The following is a 24,326-nucleotide window of genomic DNA, read 5'->3' on the forward strand; positions in this document are numbered from 1 at the left end:
AATGAAAGAGATGACCTCCTTAAGACTCTTCGGTGATGGGAGCTCAATAAGAGCCTTTGCCTTTGAAGGATCCACCTCAATGCCTTTATAGGAAACCTTTGATAGCGGGAAAAAGAGCAGTGCAATCGGGTGGCCTTTGTACTCGTGCACACTCCACAAACCACGCCTCATGCAAACAAGCAAAGAACAAAACAAAGGGGGCACCACCCTAAATTAAGAGGTTTAGGGATCTCACACATAGTGCACATAGGCAAGTGAGACTTCTGGCATTATGATGGCATCAAAACATATGGCAAAACACATAGAAACGAAGCTTAGGGACCTTATGTAGCATATATATACACAAGACATCAGCTTAACAATACAACGGCATCTGATCATACATAACAAGGATATAGAGAAGCAAGCCAAGGATGGCATAATCCCTTGTCAAAAACAATCAACCCAGCAAGTAGGCATGATCCTACTAGCAACACATCAATACCTTAGAGAATGATGGAGAGGATGGTGGCCATGGAGCATGAGAGAAGACTCCTTATTTAGGTTTTAGGGCTAGTAATGTAGCATACTAGAGGGAGAGAGAGAGAGGGTAGAGCTCCATCCATAGCTCCTCGTTGTGAGCAATGTCGTCATAGCTTCGTTGCTTGGTGAAGTGGGTGAAGTGTTGGTTTTGAGTGAGAGAAGGCCTCCTTATATAGGTTTCTGAGAGGGTTTAGGATTAGGGATAAACATGCTTAAATCCACTGATTGGGGTTACTTTTTGCTTAGGGTGGTCAACAGATTGAGGTCACCTGATATGTCACCATCAAGATATTCTCTAGAGTGATGTGAGAGGGGAGGGTAAATGCTGATTTTTTCTGATTGTGACACATGGGGATAAGGCCTTGACTAGCATTTAAGAGAAGGTAAGGTGGTTGTTGAAACTGGAGGTTCTGCACATGTCAGGGGGGGACCTGCGGGGGGGAGGTGGCAGTTGGGTTCTCCTGAATATCAAATTCTCAAAAAATCCTCAACCATGGCTTCTTTTGACATGTGTTCTTTGAAAAAATCAGCATGTCTCTTTTCAACTCAAAAGTCTTTATCCCTGTTGACTCACCTTTACCATAAGATTTTCCCCTTTTCTCCTCCTGTAACTGCATTGTTGATGCCCAATCACTGCTTCTAGTAACAGTGAACTGTTACCTACCAAATACTTATGGTGCAGTAAAAAATATTTACCATGGGTAAAAAAAGTTACTGTAGGTAAAAAGTGATTTGTATTTACCATGTAGGTGAAAAATATTTACTGTAGGTATAAAATATTTACTGTGGTAAAAAATATCTACTGTCGGTAAAAAAGTGAAAATGAAGTATGCTGTGCTGTGAGTCCACACGAACATCCTCGTGTAAATTTCACTAGAAATTCACACCTAGAATGGGCTATTCTGTAAGATATAGGTTGTAGGCATGCATAAGAGCTCGTTCCCGCGTATCTTCTGTCCATGGCACTTTTTACTCTTTGGTGCTTGTGAAGTAGATTTTCTTCTCTTTCGAGATCCCTTGGACTAGAGTATCCTCATCTCCCCAACAACTGACTGTGCCTTTATTGCATCTTCAGAAGGGGTCCTAAAAACCATGCATCATATAGCCCTCCCCCTTAAGTTAGAGGTATTTGATGCCTCTAGCTGTAGGTTGTGCTACAATAGGGTTCTCTTGAATACTTACCCACCTGGTACCAATTGAATTTGCCATGTTATTGCTTTCTTGGCTAATGCACCCTGTTTATTCCTTTCTGATGAATAATTGTATCCATCCATGACTAATAACTGGTGTCCTAGACCCTTGAAAGCCATACCCCATCCATTGTCAATATCCGCTTGCACTGGTAGCATTCTCTTTTTTTCTTTTTTTCCTTTTTTTTTTTTTGAAACGACTATGTACATGAGTGTTACCTTAGTTGGAGCTCGAATATGATGAGCTCTCCTCTGAACCATCCTTAGCATTGATTTCACCAGCATATGGCTGTGAAAGACGACATTGGTAGGCCTTCAATCGCCAACCATTTACCGGGGTCTGATGTACCTTACCATCTAGGTCACCTAATTGGTAACTACCATTTGAGAACCTCTGTATCACTACAAAAGGGCCTTCCCACTTAAACAAGAACTTACCATCCTTCCTGCGATCAAAGCGATTGTCGTATCTGAGCACTAATGAACCTTCCTTGATACCTTTCTTGACAAGGTTGCGATTGAACTTCTTTCGTTTCTTCTCTGCCTGGGCTGCATAGTACTTCACTGCTGACTCTCGATCTAGCCCTAACCTCTCCAAATCGATGATTCTTCATTCCACCTGCTTCTCTTGACTATCCTCTTGATGTGCTTTTAGAACTCGGAGGCTCGCTAGCTCCACTTCTATAGGCAATAGTGCCTCTTGCCCGTAAACCAAGTGAAAAGGTGTATACCCCAAGGATGTTTTAAAGGATGTTCTGTAGGCCCAAAGTGCTGCATCTAGGTGTTTGCCCCATGCCTTAGGATGTAAATGCACTTGCTTAGTGATGATTTTACATATAAGACCATTTACCTTTTCCACAAGACCATTGCACTGAGGGTAGTATGGTGTAGATTGCCTGCGCTTGATTTTTAACTTGCTCATCAATTGCTCGACTAAATCAGCTCGAAATCCCGGTCCCCTATCCAAGAGAATCTCCAAAGGTGTGCCAAAACGGCAACAAAGGCATTCAAAAATGAAATCACTCACGTCCTTAGCTGTGATGCGCTTTGTGGGACGAGCTTCTGCCCATCTAGTCATGTACTCCACCCCCATAATGATGTATTCCTTCCCTGATTGAGTGCAAGGTAGTGGCCCTATTGCATCTATCCCCCATTTTTCAAATGGCCCATAGGTTTTGATTGGATGCTGATTTTCATGGGTAAGACGCCTTGGTCCAGCTTTTTGGCAAACCTCACATGTGCGGCACCAATGTTGTACATCTCGATGGAGGCTTGGCCACGTGAACCCTTCTTGTAAAATCTTTCTGCTAGTAATCTCTTGTGCAAAGTGGCCACCACACACACCTTCATGACAACTAAACAAAATATCCTTTATCTCTTGGGATGCAGGAACTCTCCTTAAGACAGCATCTTTCCCTCTACAATACAAGTCCTCATTCACTAAGCTATAGCTGGTAGCCTTTTTTGCCAACCACCTACGCTCACTTTTACTCATACTAGAGGGTGCTTCACAATGCTCAAGAAAGTAAAGTAAATCATGCAGCTCCTCCTTTCCCTGGTATAAAGGACTTTTCACAAGGATAGCACTGACGGGAGCAAAGCGAACCCCGAACCCCGATGGCCTCTAAAACACCAGGGACCGAATGGCATGCCTCGAGCCTGTCATGGTAAAGCAAACAGGGGGGCACCACCTAGCTTCAGCGGCTAGGACACAAACAACACACCACCATAACAAAGTTTTCATCCAAGAGAGATGGATGCTTGGGAGTAATGATGAAAAGGAAAGGGAATGAGATCAAGTGAGAGAGAGAGAGAGAGAGAGAGAGAGAGAGAGAGAGAGAGAGAGAGAGAGAGAGTGAGGGAGGGGGTATAGCGGCTTAGTACTTAGGCATCACAAAAGGATGGCGAATCCGCACACCCTTCACACATACACAAGCTCACTCCAAAACACAAGACTAGGTGGCGATTCCGTACACCTCACATGGGCAAAACATTGCAAGAAAACATACTCACAAAACCTCAAGCTTTATTTAGAGAATTAGGCGATGAAATGGGGAGCATAGGGTAGGGGAATGAGAAGGGAGAGAGTGGTAGAGCACATGGCGGATAGGTGGGAGTTGATGGCGAAGACTCGCACGAGGATTATGGCCATCATCCTTCATTTAGTTGCCCTTCATCTTCCATAGCCAAGGGTGTAGAGGTCATGCTCAAGACAAGCATGGTGATTGCGGTGATGGTGATGGTGTGGGTGTGTGTGTGTGCACTAGGCACACACAGTGCATAGTGTGTTCTTTGGTGATGTTGTGTGTTTTTGTGTGATGGTGACCCCTATTTATATAGGGGAGGAGGGGGGGGAGAAATTATAGAATTTAGAAATGAAGAAATCATTATCTACATAGGCCATGTGACTGTGGGCCCCACTTGTCTGGCTGTGTGTATATGTGCCAGAACAGCAGTCTCATGAGAGAGAGAGATTGGTTGATGAAAAAAAGTGAGAGGTGACATGGAGAATAAAGTAATTACAAGAGGGGAGAGAGAGGAGTGTGTTCAAAGGTGAATCTGTGTACAGATGTGTGCAAACACAAGAAAAATCAGGTAATTACCGGGTGGGGATGGGTCTGTGGGCACCTTTTTTAGTGAAACTGAGTGTGTGTGAGTGTGGGGGAGGTTATTTAGCTACAAGACAAGAGACATGGCGCCCTTTGGAGAGAGAGGGGGGTATTTGGGTCATGGGATATGATAGGAGAGAGAAAGGGGGGGTGGGGTATACTATTTTGGAAGATAGGGTAAGTTGCATGTGAGTTAGGGTGCATTATTGGTGAGTTAGAATGCATTATTGGTGAGAGGTGGGGTAGCTTGAGGGGAGAGAGAAACGAGAAAGGACAAAGGGAAGAGAGAGGGGGTTGACCTTTTGAGTGGAGGAGAGGAAAAGGGACACATGGCGGGGCAACAGTGAAGAAAAAGGAGGCAAGGTGGGGATGGGTTGCCCCGTAGGCATGAGGTGGCCTATTTTACCTTTCTCATATATTTACATAATCATACTTTATTTTTTTTCTTACTTTTTCCAATGTCTTTTATCACTCCCTCCCTAAGAGGGGGTTTTCATGGGGTGGGGACGAGAGAAGAGGGGTATGGGAGCTTGGCTTGTGATAAGCCCCCATCATTAGCCCTCCCCTTTTGGCTAGAGGCATTCATGTCTCTAGCACATCTGTTTGATCATTATCGTCGGAGGTGGCGGCTGATGGTGTGTCCTCATCTGGAATGTCAATAGGTGGAGCCTGGTCAAATCGAAGAAAATAAGGTTTAAGTCGCCAACCATTTACCCTGGTTTTATGAAGTTTTCCATCAGCCTCCATAAGCTGGTAGCTTCCATTGGCATACTTTTTCCTGACGATGAAAGGACCTTCCCATCGGAGTAGGAGTTTCTCATCCTTGCGCGTGTCGAAGCAATTGTCGTAGCGGAGCACCAACATTCCTTTCTTCAATTCTTTTTTCCGGAGATGCTCGTTAAAGCTAAGCCGTCTATGCTCTGCTTGTGCTGCATAATAATTTATTGCTTCTTCTCTGTCCAGCTGCAGTCTTTCCAAGTTCATGATGTGATCTCTCAAATGCATGTTGGGTTGTTGAAGTTGGCTTGCCATTACTCTGAGACTTTGTAGTTGCACTTCAGTGGGCGAGATTGCTTCCTTACCAAATACTAGATGATACGGTGTGAATCCCAAGGATGTACGAAATGAAGTTCTGTAGGCCCATAAAGCTGGTAGTAGATACTTATCCCAGTCTCCAGGATGATTGTTTACCTGCTTGGTAATAATTTTAGAAACCATTCCATTTACCTTTTCAACTAGGCCATTACATTGAGGGTAATATGGTGAAGAGTGCCTCCTTGTAATGCCCAGTTTCTGCATTAATTCTCCTACCAAGTCTGCTCTGAAACCTGGCCCTCTATCAGAGATGATCTCCAAAGGTGTGCCAAACCTACAACATATGTGCTCGTAGATAAATTTAGCTACCTCTACCGCTGTGATTCTAGTGGTGGCTGTAGCCTCTGCCCATCTAGTCATATAGTCGACCCCCATGATAATGTAGAATTTTCCTGAGTTGGCCCTAGGTAATGGCCCAATGGCATCAATACCCCATTTTTCAAATGGGCCATATGAGAGAATAGGTGTCTGTGGTTCAGGCATAAGTGACCTAGTGCCGGCCTTTTGACACAAGTTACATGTTTTGCACCAGTGGTGTACATCACGGTTCAGGCTAGGCCATATGAAGCCTGCCTGCAAGATTTTCCTACTTGTTATGTCTAGGGCAAAGTGACCACCACAAACCCCGTCGTGACAGCTAGCAATTACTCCCGTGATTTCGTGAGAGAGAGGGACCTTCCTGAGTATTTGGTCCTTACCCTTACAGTACAAACCGTCATTGATGAGTCGATACCTTGTGGCCTTCCGCGTCAGCCATTGCTTCTGTCCCTTTGTTAAATCTGATGGGCATTCCCCTGTTTCCAAAAAATGCATGATCTCAGGCAAGGCATCACTGCTTTGAAATAGAGGGAGCTTTAGTTTTATTGCTCCAACCACCACTTCCTGTAGTCTTTCACTTGCTAGGGCATCTGCTTCTTGGTTTTGAGCCCTTGGGATATGGTGTATTTGAACTTCTTCAAACTTACCCAACAAGGTTTTTACACCACTTAAGTGAGTCCTTAAACTAGGATTCTTGCATGTCCATGCTCCATTTACTTGCCTTACTAGAAGTAGAGCATCCCCAAATACATTAAGGCGTTGTACACCTTGCGAGACGCACCATTGTAGACCCTTGGTTAGTGCTGCATACTCAGCTTCATTGTTAGAATGTGAATCTAACAATTGGCTCAACGAAAATACCTTTGTCCCTTTGTCATCAAAGACCACTATGGCTGCAACTGCTTTGTCGGACGCTCGCTTGTAGGCTCCATCAAAGTAGAGAGAGTATGCTCCTTCTACCATCGGTGGTACTGGAGGTAATCGGACTTCTCCTTCCTTAGATTGCTTCTCCTTCCTTTCAAAGACTTGGTAGGTCATGAGTCCCCCCAAACTTGCCCTTGTCGTGCTTTCTACCTGTACCGTGTAGTCAAACTCTTGCAGACGAACTAGCCATTTAGTAATTCTAGCAGACACATCCATGTGTTGTACAACATAGGGAAATATTTCATCCGTGGTTAGAATCAAAAATTGCTTAAGGCAGCAAATATGACCTAAACTTTGTAGTTGCAAATCTAAGAGCTAGGACTAAGTGTTCCACATGGGTGAAACCTTTCTCTCCTTCTGTCATCATTCGACTAGAGAAGTAGATTGGCCTCATGAAAGATGTCGTCGTATCCTTTTGGAGTAGCACAGCCCCCAATGAGTCATCACCAACACTTGAGGTGACATAGAATTTTTCATCCCACTTAGGTGGTGAGATAGTTGGCAGAGTGGCTAAGACCTCCTTTACCTTGTTGTAGTGATGTTCGCTTTCCTCGTCCCAAGTGAAAGTTGATCTTTGAGTGAGTTGTTGCAGTGGTAGAACAAGTTGTGATAGTAGATGTATGAATCTACTTAAGTACCTCACCTTCTGTAGAAAAGAGACCAATTGGCGTGCGGTCATTGGTGAAGGTAGGGCTATGAGTGCGGACACCTTACTTGGGTCGGCGTTGATACCTTTTGCTGAAATTTCATGGCCTAGTAGAATGAATTTACTCTCCCCAATGTGGCATTTATCCACATTTAATTGCCCACCTAGGCTCTGCAACCTGGCCAAACCTTCAGTTACCTTTTCTAAATGTGAAATACGGGAGCTATATATACAGAAATCATCAATGAACACTCTTATGGATGTTCCAAAGAACGGTTGAAAAACATATGTGACATATCTTTGGAATGTGGCAGGTGCATTTGTGAGACCAAATGGCATAACCCTGTATGCAAAACAACCCCATGGCGTGATAAAAGTGGTTTTTAGCTGATCTTCCAAGGCTATGCGTATTTGAAAGTATCCAGAATAACCATCACAGACGGTATAGCATTCAAAACCCGCTACTTCATTCAGAATTTCATCCAAGAAAGGGAGAGGAAAGTGGTCTCTCTTTGTAGCTGCATTTAGTGGTTTGTAGTCAACACAGACCCTCCACTTACCATTCTTTTTAGGCGTCACCACTACGGGTGACACCCATTCTGAGTTTTCTACAGGATAGATGAATCCCGCCTCCAGTAGTTTCCTTACCTCGGCCAAGAGTGCCTTTTCTTGTATGACCCCCAATCGACGTAGCTTTTGCACAACTGGTTTTACCCCTTCCTTCAGCTTAATATGATGTTCCACCACTGTAATGCCTGTGATTCTTTCATAGTTGTCAATGAACAGGTTAGGAAGTCCCATCAACATTTGGAAAAAACTATCTTTCTCCTCAAGTGTTAATTCCGTACACAACATACCCTTCAACCTACTTCCTCCTAAGCCAGGTGATTTGCTCTCCTCTTCATTGGGTTGCCCTTTTGGTGATGGATCACCAGTTGTGCTTACCCTTTGTGGATCCTTCATAATGATACCCATCACATCAATGGAACTGTCACTTTCGTCGGTGGATGTGGTCTCCTCCTCAGAACTGGAAGATTCGCTAGTGGTTTCATCTGCCGATGTTTCCAGATTCATTTGCTTCTGCTTGCCAATCCTCATGTCGTAGTAGATTGTCTCCCCTTTCTTACCGGTCATGCGTAGAAGGCCAGTAGCCCAGTCCTGTTTTGCCTTCATGGTCATCAACCATGGCCTTCCCAAAATTAGTGGATAGCCCTCCCCCTTAGTAGGCATTACAAAAACATCTACCTCTACCTCAGTGTTGAAAGCTTTGATTTTCACGGCACTTACCACACCCACACACTTTACTTTTGCGTTGTTTGCCATCTTTGCCTTGCATGGAGAAGGCCTGTCAACCTCGAGCCCTAATCGAAGCATCATAGCTTCGCTCATTTCACAGATTTGTGCACCTCCATCAATGTAGGTGTTTCCAACCCTCTTTCCTTTTATGTTTACGTCGACAATTGGAAGGATGTCATCCATGTTGCATCCCGAAATTGCTCCGGCTACCTTTGTTTTGGAGCGTCTTGTACTTACCATTTTAGACCATTGTCGCCTTACTTTAGGTACAACATGTAGCAGCTATGGCCATGTAATCTTCGGTCCTTGCTCTGCCACATACAATGTTAGATCATAGGGCTTTGAACTTTCCCCTAGCTGGAAGTCGGTGATGCCCAATTTCCGTCGTGGCCTGGATGGCCTCTTGCTAGTTTCTCCTCTCATGCTTCTCTCATCATCTGATTGTGTAGCTTTCTCCCTCCTAGCTCTTTTCACAGTCATGGCTTCAAGTGGTTCTAAAAAGGTTACCTTCTCCTTACCCTTGTCCCTCTCCTTTGCTCTGGGTGGATCCACTACTACGGATTTTCCTTTCTCTTCTAGCCTTATGATGTTTACAGGGCGATCAGGTGGTGGGGCTGGTGGAAGAGGTGGGATGGATGCTTGTAGTGGTGTCTGGGGTGGACGTAGAATTTGTGTTGGTGGGGGTGGTTCTCGGGGTGGGGGTGTTTTTTCTCTAGGGGGTGACAATTGGTCCCTCCTACCTCCTCTATTATAGTTTTGTCGTGGTTTGGGACAGTAGTACATACCGTGATCGTCTTCTCCGCAGTTGTAGCAATGATACTCCTTGTTTTGTCGTCGTGCTGTTCCAGGGTCTTGATCCCTTTCTTGACTCCTCCCTTGCTGTATTAAGTGGAGAGACAAATTCTACAGTTGGTCAGTAATATGGGCCAACATATCTTGTTGGTCATCTCTTACCCCAAGAGCCGGTGGTGGTGGTGGAATGGTGGTTGTCGTAGTTGCTGGTCAACGCGATGTTCCTGATTCTGTTGACTCGGTTTCTTTGGCTTTCATTCGCAACTTCTTGTCTTTAAGGCGAGCAATCTCAACGGCTAACTCGTACGTAGCCGGGAATCTACCTTTCACCTTCTCCTTGAGAAGCGGCCATAAGCCATGCGTGAACCGATCTTTTTTTAGGAAATCGGGTGCAGCTTCCCCCCTAGCCAGTGACTCAACCCACTGTTCCCACAAATCCACAAATTTGGACTCATAGGTGGCATATTCTAAAAGACCTTCCTGCTTCAAGTCTCTCAACTTGTCCCACAACTTTTCTGAAGTGGTACCTCCCCCAAAGCGCCTCTTAAAAGCGGTTTTTAAGGGTTCCCAGTCATCCTTGGTTGCTTGTGGAAGTGCATTGTACCATGATCTAGCTTCTAGCTTCATGAGATGCTTAAAGATTCTAACCCGGGATTCATCCGTATCTTTGTTGCTCACTACACATGCTACTTCAAAGTCATCTAGGAAGTCTGTTACCAAATCCTCCCCCTTCTTTCCTTTAAATGTTGGAAATGCTACACTTGCCATGATTACTGAGAGAGAGCTAGAAAGACACACTTCTTAACTTGCAAAAGTTTTTTTCTTCTTTACAAGGAGGCGTGTATACCCTCTTATACTAGGACATAGATTAAAACTTCAAACGGTACATTGCCTTGTACCAAAGGTAGGACAAATGGTTGATCTGATGCCAGAACCTCAAAAAATCGCTCCCCACCCAACATGGTGTCAATGACGTGCTAGTAGTGAGCCTTCGAATCCAGTATTACCTTGATTGAGCGTATACGTGTTGGTATGTGTGATCTGTCTTGAGGTAGGTTGTACTGATTCATGTGAAGCTTAGAGGTGCTTAGTCACTGTCCAAGCTTGTGGGAGAGGGTGGTGTTCTTTCCTGAAACAAACTCAGTAGATCCCTAGTTTCTCTAGTGAGAGTGTGAGCCAATGCTTTCGTTATCTGTGCTGCAGCATCAGTTGCGACTTGAAAACTGACTGTGATAATTACGTCGGTGACTTGAGTTACCCGATTCTCAAAGTAGAATAGTGTTGATTCTCTATTGTGTAGAGCTCCTTCCATTTTGTTGTTGTGGGTTGGTTGTAGGTTGCGGACATGGTTTCGACCTTCTCATTCTTCTTCTTGGCACTTGGCCTATGTATATCCACTGGGTTTTGCGTGTTGGTTGACTCTCCCACTGCAAATCGATTACCGTTACGCCTGGCACTCAAGCTTCGATGGAGATGCGAAGATCGTCTAGTTGTGCTTGGAGCTCTTCTTCTTCTGTTGTCCAATTAGCAAATCCTGCTAGCCATTCATCCATTCACAATAGTTTAAGGGTTTCAGTCTTGTAAACTGAAGGGTTTCATGAAAAGATCCTCAGTGGGGGCACCAAATGACGGGAGCAAAGCGAACCCCGAACCCTGATGACCTCTAAAACACCGGGGACCGAATGGCGCGCCTCGAGCCTGTCATGGTAAAGCAAACAGGGGGGCACCACCTAGCTTCAGCGGCTAGGACACAAACAACACACCACCATAACAAAGTTTTCATCCAAGAGAGATGGATGCTTGGGAGTAATGATGAAAAGGAAAGGGAATGAGATCAAGTGAGAGAGAGAGAGAGAGAGAGAGAGAGAGAGAGAGAGAGAGAGAGAGAGAGAGAGAGAGAGAGAGAGAGTGAGTGAGGGAGGGGGTATAGCGGCTTAGTACTTAGGCATCACAAAAGGATGGCGAATCTGCACACCCTTCACACATACACAAGCTCACTCCAAAACACAAGACTAGGTGGCGATTCCGTACACCTCACATGGGCAAAACATTGCAAGAAAACATACTCACAAAACCTCAAGCTTTATTTAGAGAATTAGGCGATGAAATGGGGAGCATAGGGTAGGGGAATGAGAAGGGAGAGAGTGGTAGAGCACATGGCGGATAGGTGGGAGTTGATGGCGAAGACTCGCACGAGGATTATGGCCATCATCCTTCATTTAGTTGCCCTTCATCTTCCATAGCCAAGGGTGTAGAGGTCATGCTCAAGACAAGCATGGTGATTGCGGTGATGGTGATGGTGTGGGTGTGTGTGTGTGCACTAGGCACACAGTGCATAGTGTGTTGTTTGGTGATGTTGTGTGTTTTTGTGTGATGGTGACCCCTCTTTATATAGGGGAGGAGGGGGGGGAGAAATTCTAGAATTTAGAAATGAAGAAATCATTATCTACATAGGCCATGTGACTGTGGGCCCCACTTGTCTGGCTGTGTGTATATGTGCCAGAACAGCAGTCTCATGAGAGAGAGACTAAGAGAGAGAGATGGGTTGATGAAAAAAAGTGAGAGGTGACATGGAGAATAAAGTACAGCAGTTGAGTTTCCTATACTTCTCAGCAGCCCTAGTTTCCGCTGCATCAAAAGTAGCAGGTGCACCCGCCTCAACTTTTACCTTAAGGTCAGGAAAGAGTCCGGCTATGAACCTCTCCTTCTTTAAAAATTCTGCACCATCACCAGGGTTAGTAACATTTTGTATCCATAGAGCCCAAAGACGTAGAAACTCTTGCTTGTACAAGTAGTAGTCATCTAAGTCTTTTTGCTTATGAGAAACAATGTCTTGCCATAGTTTTTGAGTGTTTTGGGGATCAAAGAAGTATCTCTTAAAACGATTCAAAACTTCTGTGTAATTCCCCTTAATTTCCTCAGGCAAAGAGTCAAACCAAGTACTAGCATCTTTCCTAAGGACCACCTCAAACATTTCTACACGTTCTTGATCGGTTACTATCCTCTTGATACGGCAAGACATCTTGAAATTTGCTAAAAATAATTCTGCATCCTCTCCAGGCTCTCCAAAGAAAAGAGGATATCCAGACATTTGGCGTTGGCTCTCCATTATTATGAAAGATTACAACACAAGTTACAATAAGGGATACAATAGAGATTTAGAACCACTCGCCTGCAAATGAAGAAGTAAAAGAATACCACTCTAGGTTTTCTTCTTCAGCTATCCAAGCTTCAATGAGGTCTCGATTTGTTTGATCAAAACAAAAAGGTAGACTATTGATGAGCTCTAAGAAGGGTTGAAATTCTTCAAAGCTAAGGCGATAAACAGAAATCTCTAGAACTTCATTTTCTGGATCCAAAAGAGCAACCACGTCCCAAGTGATAAATTGCACTTGCTCTACAATTCCCAACGCACAAGCGGTTTGTATAAAAACTAGATCTTCATGCTCGTCGAAGGCCGTGAGAAAGTAGCAATTGACTAGGAGCTCCTTTCCTTCGAGTTCCACATAGTCGGAGTGAAGCAACCTTCTCACAATTTCATAAAGAACATCCTCATCAAGTCCAATCAAGTTTGCAAGATTTAAAGACTCCACTTGTGCTAAAAAATTCCTGGACAAAAACTCCTTAGGATTATGGTTAAATCATTCAAAAGCATAAAGATATTTACAATGTCTCTATGAACAAAGTGTCATAGAAAGTAGAGAAGGATGAGAATTTATACAAATTTGCAATCTTCTCTATGCTCTCTTTATTAAGACAAGCTCTGAATAGCTCCCTATCTCCTTTGTTGAAAGCGAAAGGAAGACTATTAATAAGACGCAAATGAGGGAAAAATTCACCAAATGTGAGTCTATGAAGCATGAACTCTGGCCGCAAGTTTCCTGAAGAGTCTTCCTCAATGGTGAAATGCACTCGCCAAACGCCAAATTTCACTCTATTTACCAATCTTAGGGCACACACTAGTTGGATGAATGCGCGGGCTTCCTTAGTGCCCAACAACAAGAGGAAAATGGAATCCACGCGTAGGACCTTTCGTCTTAACTTCACCACCCTCTTGTTATGAGGGAGACGCCTTACTACTTGCTCCTGCAACTCAATTGGTAATAGAGCTAGATCTCTAAGGATTGAACTTTCACTGCACACACATTCCCTGTTAGAACAAATGATTGTTTTTTGTTTCTTGTAACAACTTGGACAAAGAAAAAACAAACATACACACTATTTTGCCGGGATGCACTTCATTTTAAAATAAAATGAACACATGTACATCAAAAGAAGTGTGGTAGTTGATGAGAGGTAGAATGACAGGGTTTGGTGATGCAAGAATTTCTCCTACTCTTTGGACACCAAACATGAACACCATTCGTTGTTGAAAATGGATCTTTCTACTAATTGCAACGTTTATTCTAATGTGTGGAGTAAAATGAAAGGGAAAAACCTCTATTCCCGGGCCATTATCCATGGCCTATGCATGTCCTAATGCTTAAAATAAGAGAAAAATATAGACGTCCAAGCTAATATCGTACCTAATGAGAGGCAAAATAAAAGGATTTACCGAAGTGTTTATCTCGGCTAACCTAAGAGGACCTAAAATCCTACGAATTACCCGTTGAAATTGCAACTTAGTACTAACAATTATGTGTATCTTTTGCCTTGCAATGGGAATGAAAGGATCATACAAACTCTCTTGATTCATGCAAACTACTTGACTATGCTAAAAGTTGATCCTATACAAAAACATACACGAGTTGTTTTCCTCAGTGGGGACACCAATTTGAAGCGGTCCGGGGCGGGCAACAAGAAGAGCAACCTCTAGACACCCTTCAAGGCTCCCGTGCTGCTCAATGGGGCTGGGGCACAACACAACACAAACCAAAACAACAAACCCACAGCCAAATCCCAACTACACAAGGGGCACCACCTAGTTTAAGAGCGAACTAGGACGCAAAAGAGGAGAATGGTTAGAGCAACCCACAAACAAGCAAGGAATTTACACTAACCCTAACACCAATGGAACACTCTCACACACTAAAACACGAGAGAGAGAGAGAGAGAGAGAGAGAGAGAGAGAGAGAGAGAGAGAGAGAGAGAGAGAAAGAGATGGTGCTCGGGCTGCTTTGAAGTGTATCGTTAATGATCAAGCAAACATAAATATATATATGTAAGAAAGAGAGAGAAGGGGGAAGGGGGTGCTTGTTGCACTAATGCCTTCTTACAAATCTGTCATGACCAATCAAAGTGAGATTAGTATTTGTTCAACATAGCCTGAGTAAATTACACCACAACACATCACAAGAAAAAAGCCACCCCAATCACTGTCTTAAGGCCAGGGGAGTCCTCTCCACCCTGTCGCCCTCTTACAACATGTGGGATTTATGGCTAAATTGATAACAATACTCGGAGACAAGCTATCAAGAACTTAAATAAAATACCAAGACACTTATACATCATTATTGTCCATGACTTCACGTTGGAAGGGAGACAAGGTATCCATGCTTAGTCCAAATTCACCCTCCTTGATTCAGCAAATGTTGGGCTTACACTAGTAGGAGAAATGATAGATTTCCTACTCTCAATTGAATGATCACTCTCTCTTACAATGGCATAGAGTTCCCTTGCTAATCACCCCTAATACAACACATACATATGCCTAATGCCAATGAGATTCCACTCAAGAGCTCCTTCTCAAGAGGTTGAGCTTGGCTTCTCAAGCTATAGCATAGTGCTCTTTCTTCTTCCCCCTTTTGTGCTAGCTACACCCTCCTTTTATAGAAATTTTGAAGGCTAGGGTTACTCCTCTAACCATGGTTGGGTTAGATTTTCAGCAATTTATCTAATTTCTTTTGCTTGGAATTATCAAGAAGTTGGTGGGGAAAGAGAGAGGAGAGAAATGGAGGTGATAGGACTTTCCATAGTGGGTTAGTGTTAGTAGAGTTAGTATTAATTTACAAATGGAATGGGATATTTACAATGGGAGTATCCATGTAGGATACAAATAAGGAAGAAAAACTCTTAAGAGGTAAGAAAAGGTGGATTTCTTACAAGGTTGATGCTCCAAGTGTCTTGAGTAGGGCCAATTTTGACGCTTGTTGACGGTCCACTAGCTTTGGCGGTACATTTTTTCTCCACTCTTGACCTTCCTTGAGAGACAAGGTAATTGAAGCTGAGTAATCAACCACCATGATGCTGTCTTTTAAGAGAAGAGGCTGAATTTTGTGGTTTTTTGATAGATATGGGTAATTTGGAGGAGGAAAAATGAGACTAGGTGGTCAATTTTGGAATGGAATTGTGTGTGGGAGGCATGAGTTCACCATGGTTTCCCTTATTCTTCAAGGTTGAGGAGAAGGTGAGTAGGGTGCAGAGAGAAGTGGTGAGAGAGGTGGGGATGATGAGTGGAGAAGTGTGTGTGAAAGAGGAAAATGATAAAGTGGAAGAGAGAGTGTGGCTGCATAGCATGGGAAAACTGGGGTCCACTAATAAAATCATAGCTCACAACTCGTAGCTCAAAAAAATATGAAAAAATTTGAGGCAAAAGTTCAGCCTACGAGCTACAACTTTTGTTTGTATCATCTTTTCAAATTCGGAGAGCATGTGAACTTTAAAAATTCAGCAAAACCGACTGTTGTTTTCCACTGCACAAGGTCCTTGTGGGGTCCTTCTTTGGATGATTCTTTTGAATACCTCCAAGAGTGAGCCCTCCATAGTGCATGTATGCATGCCACCTACCCTTGACCTTATTTGGTAGGTCTATAATTGAAGATATTGTTGAGATCATGATATAAGTGAATAGTACAACTAAGAAAATCAAATATTGAGTGGTCTAAAAAATATGTACATGTCAAATATAAGTAATATAAGTGGAAAAAATACAAAGGGGTCAAAAGAAATCTCTCTCATTATGAGGCTATCATAAAAAGATAAATATTTTTGGTGTTCTAAGTTTTTAGAAAAAAAACAAAATAGATGTAGGAAGGGAAAAATCACAATAGTGAAAAAATATACACATAAATAAAACTAGTGTTTTTGGATTTTTGTTGGGGTGGAGTTACACCAAATATAAGAGAAGCTTACATGAAAATATTTCTATATGGAATAAAGAGTATGAAAAATGGTAAGAAAAATTGTGGTAATGGTGAGGCAATGTACAGAGCATAAATAACACACACCTAAGTAGAAATATTTAAATAAATACCAAAATAATTATGAAAAAATCTTTTATTTAGGCCCTATATACAAGGAAATATTTACATACGCATGGGCCATAATATACTTATATTTTTTATATTTTTTATTTTTTTTGGCTCAACTAGCCCAATGACTAGCTAATTGAGGGTTTTTTATTTCAGTAAGGAGATATGGGAAAAGTCCCCTAACTCACATGCACCTATATACAGTGAAATGGTAGGGATAGCCATAGCGTTTGGGTGAATTTGGTAGGGTGGAGTAACTTACTATGGCAATTATGGAGAGCCGAAAAACGGCTATCAGTAGTATCTCAACATTCTGCAGGAAAAATCGATTTCGATTTAGGGAGACATCCAACTTCTGCCCAATTTCGAACCCTACCCTTAGGATTCTTTGATGGGATACTAGGGATGGAATGGCTAAAGAAAAATAGGGCCCACATACATTGTGCACAAGGGAACTTTACTTTTACAGATAACTTGGGTAATGAAGCCTTAATCTAGGGGGAAAATGGGAGACCTAGGGCTACTCTAGTTAAGGCCAACAGACTTTTGAAGGGACTAAGAAAGGGCCATTAAATTTATGCGGTTAAACTCAAAAAAGTGGACCAATCAGATACCTCACTTCGACCAAACTGGTTGAGGGAGTATGATGATGTATTCCGTGAAGACCTTACGAATCTTCCACCACACAGAGAGGTAGATCATGAGATTGAGACTATTCCTGGATGTGAACCTATCTCAAAAAGACCTTATAAAATGTCACTTCCAGAGGCCATTGAACTCAAAGAACAGCTTAGGAAACTCATTGTGCAAGGATTCATTCGACCCAGTACTTCTCCTTGGGGTGCTCTAGTTCTTTTTCAGAAGAAGAAGGATGGAACCTTAAGGCTATGCATAGACTACCGTGGACTGAACCAGGTAACTGTCAAGAACAAGTATCCAATTCCAAGGATTGACGAACTTTTAGACAGGCTCCACGGCGCCAAAATATTTACAAAGATTGATCTAAGGTTAGGATATTACCAAATCAGGATCAAGGAATCAGATATTCCAAAGACAACTTTCAATACTAGGTATGGGCACTACGAGTTCACAGTAATGTATTTTGGTCTAACAAACGCTCCTGCAAGCTTCAATCGACTTATGCAGGATATTTTCAGACCTTACTTGGATGATTTTGTATTGGTTTTCTTTGATGACATTCTGATCTACTCTAAGAACGAGGCAAATCACGAAGAACATGTTCGCAAAGTACTTGATCTTCTTCGAGAACACCAACTTTACGCTAAAGAGAGCAAGTGCACCTTTTGCTCACCAAAAGTCAACTATCTTGGATTTTTCACATCGGTTGAGGGGATTTCAGTGGACCCAGACAAGGTCAAGGACATCGTTGATTGGCCTCAACCATCCACCGTCAGTGAAGTAAGATGATTTCTTGGAATAACAGGATGGTACAGGATTTTTGTCAAGGACTATGCACGTATTGCGGCACCTTTGACGGAACTCCTAAAGAAAGGAATGAGGATCGAATGGAAGACCGAGAACGAGTCTAGATTTGCTAAGCTAAAAGAATTCTTGGTCTCAGCTCCTATTTTAAAGCTTCCAGATTTCAGTAAGGAATTTGAAGTAGCGACCGACGCTAGAAAATTTGCTCTAGGCGGAGTTCTTACTCAAGAAGGAAGACCAGTGGCGTATACTTCGCGAAAGTTGAGATATCATGAGAAGAATTATCCTACTCATGATTTGGAACTTTTACCAGTTATTCATGCGTTGAAGTTATGGAGACATTATCTTCTTGGGCGCAAGTTTCAACTGGTTACAGACCACAAGAGCTTAAAATGGATTTTTGCTCAACCTATTCTCAATATGCGACAACGATGATGGATAGAGCTATTACAAGAATATGAACTTGACATAAAGTATAGACCAGGAAAGGAAAATTCAGTTGCAGATGGTCTTCGGCAAAAATCCTTTCTCGGAGCTATCTCTATTCCAAATAACCCTATCTGGGATAGAATCAAAGAAGCATCCTTGGTAGATCCAGAGTACCAACGTATAGTATCTCTAGTCTAGCAGAATAAGATGCCTGAAGCTAAAGATTACTCTCTTATGGGAGGATGTATTTACTACAGACATAGACTCTATGTACCCAGAGATCCAGCCTTAAAGAAGGCCATTTTGTATGAAGCGCACGATAGCCCTACATCCGGACATCCAGGCTATGCTAAGACTCTTCATGCTGTCAGGAGGAGTTATTTTTGGTCTAGAATGAAAGGGGACATACTTCGCTATGTGAGGCAATGTCTTTCTTGTCAGCGGATAAAGGCTGAAAGAATCAAGTTTCCAGGGAAACTTCAACCTCTTGAAATACCCCAGATGAAATGGGAATGCATCAGTATGGATTTTGTTACAGGATTACCTTCTACAGGAGGGTATGATTCTGTTTTCGTGGTTGTTGATATGCTCACAAAAGTGTCTCATCTAATACCTGTAAAGACAACCTTTACTGCTTCAGATGTTAGTCGGGTATTCATCAAGGAGATTTTTAGGTTACATGGTCTACCCAAGCGTATCGTCAGTGATATAGATGCCAAGTTTACATCAAAATTTTGGACTTCTCTTTTCCAATCTATTGGGTCACAATTAGCCTTTAGTACAGCGTATCATCCATAGACAGATGGGCAAACTGAGAGAGTTAATCAAGTCATCGAGGACATTCTCAGAGCCTATTGTTCACAAGAGCCAAAGAAGTGGTTACAATATCTACCTTTGGTGGAGTATGCTTACAACTCTTCCGAACACAGAAGCATTGGAATGTCACCTTTCAAAGCTCTTTATGGACAGGACTGTTTAGCACCACTGAACTTCTCAGATCCAACCATCAGGGTAGAAGCCTCTAGAAAGATGTTAGAGGATATGGAATCACAGACTAGAGCTATTCGCCAGGATATTCAGGCCGCTCAGGATAGACAGAAGCACTATGCAGATAAGAACCGTTCGGAAAGAACTTTCAAAGAAGGAGATAAGGTTTTTTTGCGAGTCAGACCAAAGAAAAGCAACTTATCTCTAGGCAGATATAAGAAGCTAAGCCCAAGATATTGTGGACCATTCGAGATCATTAAGGTTGTGAGTGACCAAGCTTACAAGCTAAAGTTACCTGCAAACTTGAAGGTTCACGATGTATTCCACGCCAGCTTACTCAAACCCTATATTCCTAACCCTGATCAATTCTTGGACTTAGATAAGATAGTCATGCCAGCACAAGGAGTTCTCAAGCTCCAACCTGACTACGTACTGGAAACAAGGGAAAGGAAGTTACGCAACAGAACTATCACGGAGCATCTGGTAAAGTGGAAGGATTACCCTGAAGAAGATGCAACTTGGGAGGACGAACCAACGCTCTTAAAGGATTACCCAAACACATTCTTGAGATGAGGACATCTCAAATTTTTCACGTTGGGGAGGTTGTAAGGTCTCCGACCCCGATCAAAAAGAACACCATTGTACCTTGAAATGAAAATAATGGAATAAGTTACTATTTTTAGCAGTTTTCCAAATTCTGTCAGTGCCATGATGTTTAGAATGTTTTAAAGCTTCGAAATGTGAATTAAAATAATTTTTGTAAAAAATTTCCAAAATAGAAAGTTTTTGGTCACCCGACCCGTCCAGTTTTGATCGTCTCGAAAAACTGCACCCGTACCCCAAATTTGAAAAAAATGCATTTTCGGACCCAGGGGGCTGCTAAATATGGCAGGTACTCGGGCCAGTACGCCTTAGTTAGAGCTTGCTATAGCAATTTTTGGCATCAAAATCCGACTCGTATGACCCATTTTAGCCTAGAATCAAATTTTCTCAAAATTGCCCGGGGAGGTACCGGGGGCCCGGGACTGTGTGGGAACAGGTTCCAGCCCACTCCAGATCAGCTTTAGCAGCTAGAGGGCGCCCTCTTGCTTTGTGGGAGTCCTGGGAGAGTTTCCAAGCCAGCAGCTCAGTCTCAGAACCAGTTAACCAAGCCAACCTGACACTTGGTGGGCAGGGAACTGGACTTGCCATGCTTAACTGGAGAAGCTCCCAGATGCATTTAGCAACCCAGATCGATTTTCAGCTTGAGGAGGCCTATTTAAAGACCTGCGCACACACACACACACACATATGCTCACACACACACACACAGTGCACACACACACACACCTACACACACTCTGGGAAGGTGCTGCCGGAACACACACCTTTTGAAGGAGAAGCAAGGAGGGAGGTGCTGTCGAATTCTCGCCTCAAGAAGCTCGACTAGATCAGAGAATCGAGAGGATTATTAGCCCTTAATCACGGTAACCACGGTTTAATTAATGCTTTCTGCAAATCTTTTTCATTACCATCTAAATTTCTCGTCTATTATGCTTATTCCTAGTCGTAATTCTCTATGATTACTCTCTAAATTCTGCTTATCCATATTCTGTTATGTAATCATCATTCCATAGCTGAATTATCAGCCATTCATCACTCTCGATTAATGATTAGAACATAATTATCACAATTTTCTCCCTCTAGGTAGCATAGTAATTAATCGGTAAGCTAGTAATTGTGTAGATTGAAGAGAATCACTCTTTTAATCACTCATTAACAATGAAGCTTAATTAAATTCATTCTCTTATGCATTAAGATGTAATTAAGGAGGAATTAATCTGTCATTAAGATTCTAAGAATTGGTTTTCCTCACACATATGCCTAAGGTAAATTTGCATCGTCTATTTGCCAGGAAATAGTTTAATCATACTTAATTCAATTCTCTGGTAATTCCAATAGTGAAATCCTAATTATTCTTAATCATGTAAGCCGAATAATTATCTTAGATCCGGTTCCCATAGGATTATGTGCCATCCTTAATGATTGCTTTATGAAAGAAATCTAGATCTCTCATATAGGAGAAATTAATTGATGTCACTAATCTACCCATTGGACTGTTATGATGCTTGCAAACCTTAGCTCTTTCTCCAAGCTAATCATTTAAAGTAGTGAGAAATGGCCCCGGTTAAGAGGATGCGCTTCGGTGGTGCCCACGATTGCGAGGTCGGAACGAGTAATGTCAACGAAAAGGGGAAAGCTCCTATGGAGGAACAAATACCGGCCATCTCACGGGCCATCGATGAGGAAGTGGAAGAGGTAGATTATATTTTTATTCAAGTTGTTTAAATTAACATTGCATACGCTAGTTAGGAATGCTCATATCCCCAAACATGTTGGAGAAATCCGACGGAAACCTCGGCATTGAAACCATTGTACATTAAGTTCTAGAGTAGGAAGGTAATGTTTGATGGGTATGCTGTTTGCAATAGGAAAGAATGTCTGCTAGGGAAAATTTAGCTCGACATGTTCATTTTATTTCCAATGTTGAATCAGTCCTGACCCCCCTACTGATCACAAGGGGCAGAGTTCCTCGTTAAGGACTCTTGAATCCACGACTTTCTTTCTATGCGGTGGATACCCACGACTTGCTTTCTATGCGGTGGGAACCCACGTCTTGCTTTCTATGCGGTGGGAGTGTCCATGACGTGCTTTCTATGCGGTGGACATACCTAGTTGTATGGGCAGCTAGACGACAACGGGAGGAGTGAACTCTCGCTGGAGGGGGGATGTTGTATCTCCAGAACATTGGAACTTTTATGAATAAGTTTGAGTAGAATTTTTACTAGAATTCTGTCTTGGTGTTGTTTGCAATACTGGTTGAAGGGCTGTCTTAAAGAACAATGTGATTCGGAATTCAACAAGGAATCTTTATGTTGAACAACCTTTGTGGTAGTAATTAGTTCACACAAAGAAGTGTGAGTGTGGGGGTGGAAAGTGGGGGCTTGGCTCAGGTTGCCAATGCCTACGAGATGGGTGGTCCTGATTGGTCGGTAACTCTCTGTCCCCATAGTGCTTACGTCGATAGTAGTAATACTCATTGCCCCTAGAGCGGTGAAATCTCGAGAGTACGTGCCTCTGAAACATGGGAAAAAAGGCACTCGAGGTTTCTCTCCTCTTGGAAGGTGGGTCTTAGGATCGCTACATAGGTTAAATTACGCTTCCGCTGCGAGGTGGAGCTAGATCTCCTTGCTAGTAGGCTCGAACTCAATTCACTTTGTGATGAGAGATCGTCCGCTAGATGAACCCAGACTACTTTGTTTGCTTCCGCTATAGATCTAGTGGCCACCAGGTTTACCATCAGATCCGTTGTTGTGACGACGGGGTGGGGACCTCACAAAAGAATCAAAATTAATTCAAGAATTTTGAAAAATAAGCTCGTTAAGAGGCTTTGCACATGCAGGGAGCAAAGAAGGTGTCCAAGCAATGTTTTTGCATGGCTATGGCTAAACTATACTAGATTTGGCTACAAGTTCCATCAATTGTTTTTAGCATCGTTGACTCCCAAAGAGCACATTTTGATGTGTCATTGATCTCTATGCTAGTTTGCAACTCTTGGAAGAGAGGGGGGTGATTATTCCCTTTCTTGATCATTTTTTTAAGTTGTGTGTGCAAATCTCCATTGTTTTGAGTTTTTGTGCAGTTATTAAAAATTTAAAAAAGTCTTTTTGCCATAGTGTGTCCCTGTTGCCCTCTAGCTCTCTAGGTTTGTTAAGCTTATTGTCATCAATTGCGGGCTTAGCCTTGATTGAGCTATCTGTCCATAGACACTAGGTCCTTATTTGCCGATCACTTACGTAAGCCGCTAATGCCCTCATGGTTGTAGGCCTGCGATTGGACCCAGCATGCTTGTTGATGCTACTGACCTTGATGACACACTTTTGGATGATGGGCTAGATTTTTTGAAGGCTGCCATCACTGATGAGGAACCCTTTGGTGATGATGATGAGGACTATGACGTGGCTGATCCTACCAATATCATAATGGAGATGGAGCTCTCTAGTGGGATATTCAAATATTTTTAATGCAAAACTTAAAAAAAGTATAGGTGGATGTAGTCATGATGCTTCAAAGCATCTACACACGTTAAGACACTTTGACAACCTCTTTAGTTGGCTCTCCTCTTCCTCATAGTAGGAGGATACCCATGGCACAAGTGAGTGTATCCTCACCCATGGTTATGAGAGTTTGGGCCAAGCCTACGGGGTTGTTCGCAGAGACAGCCTTGGCTCTACTCAAGGGTTTTGCATTTCCTAGCTTTTGAGGCAAGGAAAGAGAGCAAAACAAAGATTTTGTGAGCATGTTTCTTACAAAGTGGTTGGATATTCATGCATTAAGGAAGGATCCTATCCGTGAGCGGTTTGTAGATGCTAGTTTATTATTGATTGGCAAGGCATACAACTGTTGGATGAACTTAACCACTCATCCTACCACTTAGGTAGAGTTTGAAATGATGTTTGAAAGAATTTCTTTTTGGGAAATGAAAAAGAGAGAAACTAGGAGTTATGGGACAAGGGCTTGATGGAGAACAAGTCCCTAACTCATTATATCTCATATTATTGAGAGATAGTACTCCAGTTAAAAGGAATCAATGCATTCCAAATTTTTTGAGGCGTAAATAGGGGCCTCACAAATGACTATCTTGAGTACATTGAGCCTCTTGAGCTGAAGGATTTATATGAAGGGATCAAATATGCACAGATCTATGATGACATCAAGAATCATGGTGTGCAAGATGGGGCATGTTGGGCTGGGGATAAAGAAAAAAGGGTCAAGGTTTAAAATAAAAGGTTCCGTAGTGAAAGGTAGGGGGAGAGGACTCACGAAGGAGACTAGGGTGGTCATT

This window comes from Adiantum capillus-veneris, chromosome 25 (genome assembly GCF_014529385.1).
Source record: "Adiantum capillus-veneris isolate H3 chromosome 25, ASM1452938v2, whole genome shotgun sequence".
NCBI lineage: Eukaryota > Viridiplantae > Streptophyta > Polypodiopsida > Polypodiales > Pteridaceae > Adiantum > Adiantum capillus-veneris.